Source organism: Etheostoma spectabile, chromosome 4, assembly GCF_008692095.1.
Source record: "Etheostoma spectabile isolate EspeVRDwgs_2016 chromosome 4, UIUC_Espe_1.0, whole genome shotgun sequence".
NCBI lineage: Eukaryota > Metazoa > Chordata > Actinopteri > Perciformes > Percidae > Etheostoma > Etheostoma spectabile.
In genome coordinates, this window is record NC_045736.1 from 11386909 (window position 1) to 11394852 (window position 7944).

The 7944-nt window shown below is 39.2% G+C and overlaps 1 protein-coding gene across 1 annotated transcript in view; it reads right to left on the bottom strand.

Annotated features, from left to right (window-relative positions):
* The window catches only part of grm4 (glutamate receptor, metabotropic 4), a 206522-nt gene that overhangs the window by 12171 nt on the left and 186407 nt on the right, over window positions 1-7944 (bottom strand). The window lies entirely within an intron of this gene.

Genomic DNA, 7944 nt, shown 5'->3' on the forward strand with positions numbered 1-7944 from the left:
TTTCCTATATCAATGTTCTTTTTAACTACCCGAAATAACCTGTTTGATTCCACACAGCGCTCTTTGGCGAGTACAACTCTCTACTTTCGTTCATTTTGGGGGGTCTTTCAAATGCTTTTATGGCATTTGAAAAAAAAAATTGAAGTGGTTTTGAAATAGTATTGAGTAAAAGTTGACATATTCCAGTCTGTTGATTATCCATCAACATCCATTCCTTTAGTTTTAGTCTAAATAATTCCTAATTTCTGCTTTTCTAACTCAAACATTAGGTATAATATCCTATAAATGAGGTTTCTTGACCATAAATTCCAAAAATAACTGTAAAACTAAAGTTAATAAGTTAGCGTTACGTAGTGTTGAAAACGTCAAAGAAAGTGACAAACGTTTAAAAAAAACAAACTCAAAAGTGTTAAAAAAGTTAAAAACATTGATAAAAAGCCTCAACAAAAGTGTTGATTTTCAGGAAAAACACACAGGGGTACAACACAGGGGTTAAAGAAATGTGATTTAGATTAAGAAGTGTGACATTTTGAAGATAAAAGAAGATATAAAGAACTATGTTTTTCAGTGAACAAACTAAATAACAGCAACGCTATTTCTAAATAATCTCAAACACATATTTGGCATTTCTGTACTGCAATTCAAAGTAATTTATCAGCTGAGATAAGCAGCAATACAGCATAACTATAAGATAATCTTGGCTGATATATCAACCCCGCTAATTTACCAGTCTATCTCAAATCAGCATTTGACCAAAATGTCACTATGTTTCCACCAAGATGAATTGTTACCCAGCGCTGATATCAATCAGTATTTTTCTGTCTGGTATTGCATCTTGGATCAAGAAAAACAACGACCTCAAACTTTACTGCTTCATGAAGCTACAGTGAAATTCTTACAAATGGACTCGTGTTTTCAGTGTCAGACCAACTCCAGTATTCAATCTATTTGTTTGTTTCCTCCTGATTGCAGTGCACCTGAACATGCACAGACCCAAGCTCATGAAATCAGGTTGCTTTATATCTCACACACCTATCATCACTTTACCATCATCAGATACTGCATTGCCTGAGGCAAAACACAACAGAGGAAAAGCAGTGTATGGCAGCATTAATGACTAGTATTAGACTAGTAATAACAAACTGGATCGTTTGTATTCCAACATCAAAAATGCATACACTGCAGCCCCCTTGCCTCACATTGGTAGCTCCGACCACTTGACTATTCTGCTGAGGGCTGCAAATAGAGTGAGACAAGAGCCAGTGGTAGTGAAAGCAGGAGGCTATTCGATTTTTACAAGGCTGCTTTGAATGTACACAGTGGAGGATCTTCAAGGAGGCTGCAACATCTGAGGACTGTGTACATAAACAAGTGCACTGAAAATCTGTTAAGCTGCGTCCCACCAGTAAGCCGTGGCTAACGGGGAAGGTTCTCTCCTTGCTGAGGCTTCGTGATGCCGCATTTAGATCTGGGGATACCGAGGTTTAATATAGCAAGCAACAATCTCAAAGGAGGAATTAGAGAGGCTAAAGGAGTGTATGGAAAAGAAAGTTCTCACAAGGTGCTTATGGCAGGGATTCCAAACAGATACAGGCTTCCAGCCAACTGCACGGGCAACGGACAATGACCCCTCCCTACCAGGTAACCTCAACACCTTGTTCTCACAGTTTGAGGTTGCTGACAACAGAGTAGCACAAAGGTGGGGACTGGCTACTATAGCAACCGGGCCCTGCAGCTGACTGCTGACAGTGTGAAGAGGGTTTTCTACAACATCAACCCTCAGAAGGCTGCAGGTGCGGATCATACTCCAAGCCGTGTGCTAAAGGAATATGCAGAAGAGCTGAAGAACGTCTTCACAAACATGTTCAATATCGCACTGTCGCACTGTTGCTTGCTCTGGAGGAAACTACTAGAACTGTTGGGTCCTTGTAAATTCTGGAGTGTGGTCTAGAACTACTCTATCTGTAAAGTGTCTTGAGATAACTCTTGTATAAATAATAATCTTCTATTAATAAAATAAAATTGAAATTGAAATTGAAATTGAACTATCTCGCTCAGCCAAGCCAGAGTTGCCCATCTATGCCTATGACACCACAGCTGTCGGCATCATAACCAACAACGATGAGTCGGCCTATAAAAAAAAGAGGTGGAGCAGCTGATAGCCTGGTGCAAAGAACACAATCATGCCCTCAACACCAATGAGACCAAGGAGATGGTAACTGACTTTAGGAGGTATGGGAATAGGCACCATCTCCCACTGACCATCAATGGCTGCCAGGTGGAGAGGGTTAACAACACCAAGTTCCTGGAGACCCATGTGTCCACCACAGCGGTCATTAAATGGGCTCAACAGCACCTTCACTCTCTCTGTAGGCTCCCAATCCCGTCTATGACCATGTTCTAGAGAGGCACAATTGAGAGCATTCTCACCGACTGCATCTCCTCCTGGTCTGGAAACTGCACAGCACAGGAGAGACACAAACTGAACAGGATAGTGAGAACGGCTGAAAAAATATTTTTTGCCCGCGTCTGGAAGGAAGATATCCACACTGAGCGCTGTGTGTGGAGCAGACAACATCATTAAGGATGCCACTCATCCCTCACATAGCATGTTTTCACTACTGCAGTCCGAGAATAGATACTGAAGTATCAAATTGAGGACAACTAGGCTGTTAAAGCATCTTTCGCGCAGCAATCAGACTGCTTGATCAGAAGAGGTGACCTGAAAACAAGAGCCTATTTCTATAGAATATTTTAAACTACTAATTTTACCATATTTTATCATAATCTCAGTTTATTTAATTGGTGAGGATTTTAGTGTAATCTTGTTTTATGTATTTATTAAAATTAAGAATTTAAAATTTCCGTCCTCTGTCTGACTTATTTATTGACTAGTGGCTTTAGAAGCACAATTTAGATGTTCATGTGGTGCATGAAAAATATCAAATAAAGGAGCCTTGAATTTTGATGCGGACTACAACAACGGAATTAATGATTACACATACTGTATGATGAGAGGAGTCAAAGAATTTCCTCACATCACTGCCCAGAGAGAGTGCAACACAACTGAGAGAGAAACTCTGGGATCGCTGATGACTTGAGATAAATTTAATTTGAGGGTAAATAAATGTAAACAGATTCCAACTTGCCAACAGCGACTCAAGAGAGCATCTGCTTCAGGATGCAAACTATACAGAATGCATTTGAACAGCAGAACTCCCATTCTACATCTAAGCTACTGTTTCAGTTCTCAGCATGCTATGGAAATGTTCAGCAGAGGGGCTTGCTGCATGAGAGTTCAATATAATTGCATTCTAATTAAGCTAATAAACAAATAGGAGCCTTAGGGGACACAGTCATATAACTTCATGGGAGAGTGTCATTTATGAAGATTACAATTCGTTGGCCTTAATTAGCTTCATGGCCTGTTCAACCATTATTGGAGCACCCAGAGGTCAACAGCCTGGACCCAGAGGGCTGCTGTGCTGTAGGCCCAACAACTGCTCTGTGAAGTCCAAGGTGTTTAGATTCCTCTGCTCTGTGGCATCAATCTTTATTATGTGTTATTGTGCCTGCCGGGACATCATTGTGAATAATGTTTATCTTTGTGCAGAAAAGAGACAAAGAGAGAACTTGAAAGGGACCAGGGGAAGTGGTAACAGAGAGCAGGGGAAGAACACTCCTGCCTGACATTTGGTCTTGCTGTAACACCCACTCTCTGTCTGACTAGTGCACTAACAGCAGTTTTTTGTCCTCGAGTTGTCGGTGCCAATAGTGTGATGGAGACTTCATAGAGAAATAAACAACACCAGTCAATTCATCAGTCCATTCATGCATTGTAATGGCAGGACCTCTTTGTGTGGGCTGATTGAATTTGAACTGAGCCTATTGTGCTGAAGCCTCATTCCCATGCATGCCGTCGTTGGACGCTTCTCCTCCTGCCTCCTGTCTTTGAAGCAGAAACTGATTTAGACCGTTTCTCCAGGTAAGCAGGTGTCACTTCTATTCTTGAAGCTAGCATAAAGCTCGGGGATCACACTCTGTAGATAGACCAGATGTCCCTGTTCAAATGATAGAGACAGCCTCCCATGGCATTAGTTAAGTTTATCCTGGCACCAGATGACAAATAATGACTGTGCTTGTAATGCTGAGAAAGAGGCCTGCTGTAAAGTGGGGATGAGCACATAGGAGGCTCAATAAGGTAAATCAGGACCCGGAGGAAGTGGAGCATTTAATTGCTCTGAAAGACGTGTGAACGTGGGCTGTGAGGCTTTGTGCAGCCTGTCATTTACAGTAAGATGATTATGAGGTGTGTTTGCTCTGACATGTTAATTCCTTAAATAAGCACATTGTTTATGTAACAGCTCAGAAAATCAGTCACAGGTTTATTTATTTCTTTACATAAAGCCAAGCACAGTTACACTAACTACTTTGTCACACAAACAAGTCCTCTAAATGTAATAAGTGTCTTCTGATCTAATGCCTTTTTCCTTAGGACGGCATTAGTTGTCTGTGCTTTCCAAAACCGTTATAAACCACTGCTGAGAAACAAATCACTATCAAGTAGTGGAAGAATGATTCCGATATTATGTTCAAGTAAAAGAAGAAATACTATAGTGCAAAAAGTATTTTAGTAAAAGTACAGAAGCATTAGCATAAAAAAAGTACTGAAAGTAAAAGTACCTATTTCACAGAATGGCCTATTTGAAAACAATGTATATTATATCATGGGATTATAATTATTGATGTGCTCATTTTGCAGCTGGTAAAGGTGGGGCTCATTTTCATTACTTATGTGTAATTACTTTACACTGATTATATATTAACCTATAATAACATATTGAAATGTATTAGTTGAGTTTATATTGTGTAGCAATCATCTAAATTTGCAGCGCAACTAGAAACAGAAACTTTAAAAATCAATGTAGCGGAGTAGAAGTATGAGGTAGGCCACCATAACATGAAAATACTCAAATATAAATATATAATAAGTATCACAACATTTTAGGTAAGTTTAAGTACAGTACTTAGATGAATGCACTTAGTTGCCGTGCACCACCGTCTGTTGTATGATGTGACAACCCTACGGCTAAGGTTTGGTTCAGTGTTGGCACCAAAACAAATTACTGGTAGTTACGGTGAAGGAAAGATTGTGGTTGGAATTACTAATTTGTTGTCATGGTTACAATGGTAACCAGTTAAGTTTAGGTGACAATTGTGGTCATGCTTCAAAGAAATGGGAAGTAATAAACGGCAGTCTCTATAAAAGGGCCACAAGTATTTCCTCCTTTGCTTGAATGTAATGGCATGTTGTTTGAGGGGACTGGATGCTGTCTGTGTTCTTGGGAGGCCAGTCCCCAATAACAGGAACTGAGTGCTGCATAAACCATATTAGAATGTGAGATAAATTAAGGCTTCACAACTGAACACATCAAAATCCCCTTTGGTTATATGTTAAATATGATTATTCTCTCTCAAATGAGGAAAGAAAAAAAAATTAGGACATTTCCCCGAAGCAAGATTTCAATTTTGTCTTCCATTTTATGTCTTACCTTAACAACGCCCAGGGCAACGGTAGAAGATTTCCAAATGATAAAAATGGAACTCCCAGACAGTGTGTGCACAGTTTTCTACAAAAAATAATTAGTGATGAGTGAGTAATATAATTTTGAGTGCCTTATTAGAGCTGGGTGAGGGAGGTTTCTCAGGGTTTGTAGATGAAATTAATCTGAGGTATAGAAGAAGAAGAAACAGAAAGTAGGACTTCACTTCTATTTTACTATTCAAAGCGATGCTAGCTAATGGATTACCTCATCCTCCAAAAAAGCTGTTCGCTCTCCGCGATTGTATAATTCTCTTTCATCTTCAGAGAGAGAGGAGATGGAATGATTAAACAAAGAACTCGCTGATATCCCTAGCTGCGGTTGTCATGGGAATTAAGATGTGCAACAGTCACATTAAAAAATAACGTATACTTTGAACTTGAGCTTTATCCTCTTTACTGCGCGCGGTGATCACGACTGTATAGCGATGATAGTTGCCATTTCAGTACATTTTGCTGACTATATTTCGGTGTAAAATCTAACCTATAACAAGCAGTATGTGCTGAGCTCAGCTGGTCTCTTGTTGTTTTCAGCGTGTGGCTGCTGTTGCTCATTTTTAGTGTTAACAGCAGGTGATTTATGGGGTAAGAGAAGGCCAATATGCACATTCACAGTTTGGACTTGGTGGTGGTCACACATCATGCAGCATATGAAAATAAGTCATTGTACTGCTGGTCACATTCTGAATTATTAATGCAATTCAATTGTCTGCAGTCATATGCAGATTTTCTGCAATGCTGTAAACTATAGAAATTATTTTTGGGATGCTGCGAGAGACACAATGCACACACTCTTTCAAGACCATTTTTTTTTCTACAAAGGTAACTATCACAGCCAGTTTTCAAGGCCAACGTTTTTATGCATTGTTTTGTTAAATTCCAGAGGGAAGGAGGTAAGGATTAATTTGTTGCATCTGTCGGCTGACATGCTGGCACCGCTGATAGTGAACATGCCAGTATGAGGCTTTTCCCTCACCACTGTCCTCTCTTGAAGCCACTAAGCCCCTTTTGTTACACTGCCAAAAGACCTCTTCTAACTGGATGTACACATTTCTACTGTCATTGCTGTACCCCTTTTGCTTCGTACCCAGACTGTTTCCACTGAACGCCCAGCTTCGATATCCATGCCCTCTTTGTATCCCTCTTGACCTGTAGCCTCCCAGTGCTCCCACTGGATGTCGTCCAGGTCCACAAGTTCACAAGATCGGGCACATTGATTTGACACAGGGATTCAAAAAAAGCTCAGGGTTCTCTAATGCACTGTGGCATACAGCTTACATATGCGTGTTGAAACATACTGTATGTAAGTCACAAGCTTGCGTTGAGTTATTGTAGAATGCACTTATTGTTCCATTAAAGGTATGTATAAAGGCTTTGGCCTTCCCTACACATTATTGTATTGTTGTCTAACATGCAACTTAATTTTATACAATATATGTAGCAGGTGGGTTCCTGCTTTGTCTCTAGTTCAGGTAAGGGGTCCTTGGCTTAAATAACATTGAAGACCCCTGGTCTAGGCAAAACAGTATCATTGATCTATTTGAACCAAATAGTGTCTGGTCTAACTCAGCTGAAAACACAGAATCAATCTGCACAGTAGTGTGTTGTACCAACCAAACAGTGTTATCTTCACTTCACCTGCAAACTAACCACAGACACTTTGCTATCAAATTTATTTAGTGCAAGTAATATCGTTATTGCAATATTCAAGAATGTTATTGCATATATTCCTGAAGTAGTGCAGCCCTAGTCATAAGCCAAAAAGGTGTTAATTTTATGTTTTATATGCAAATGTCAGATATATGCAATGTAGTAATTTTATCTGAAAAATGTAGTGAAGTAGAAGTATAAAGAAGCCCAAAAAAGAAAATACAAGTCAGTCAAAATTGTACTTGTACTGCGTACGAGTAGAGGCACTTAATTACTTATTACGTAATTGCGTAACATATGTAGAGGTGGGTAGAGTAGCCAAAAATTGTACTCAAGTAAAAGTACTGTTACTTCAGAATAATATGACTCAAGTAAAAGTAAAAGTAGTCATCCAAATAATTACTTGAGTAAGAGTAAAAAAGTGCTTGATGAAAAAACTACTCAAGTAGTGAGTAACTGTTGAGTAACGTCTGATTTATGTCTTAACACAAGCATCAATCAGACCGACAAAATACAAAATAATCATCTTTAGGCAAATTATAGTTCATCCAATCAAAAAAAAAAAATTAAAATTAATTTATTAATTACAAAATAGCTTACTTGAGAGACCTGTCACATCAAATTAGGATGGATACTGCATGTGAAAAACATACTGTATGTAACCTAAAAGACAAACATCCACCTATCCACAG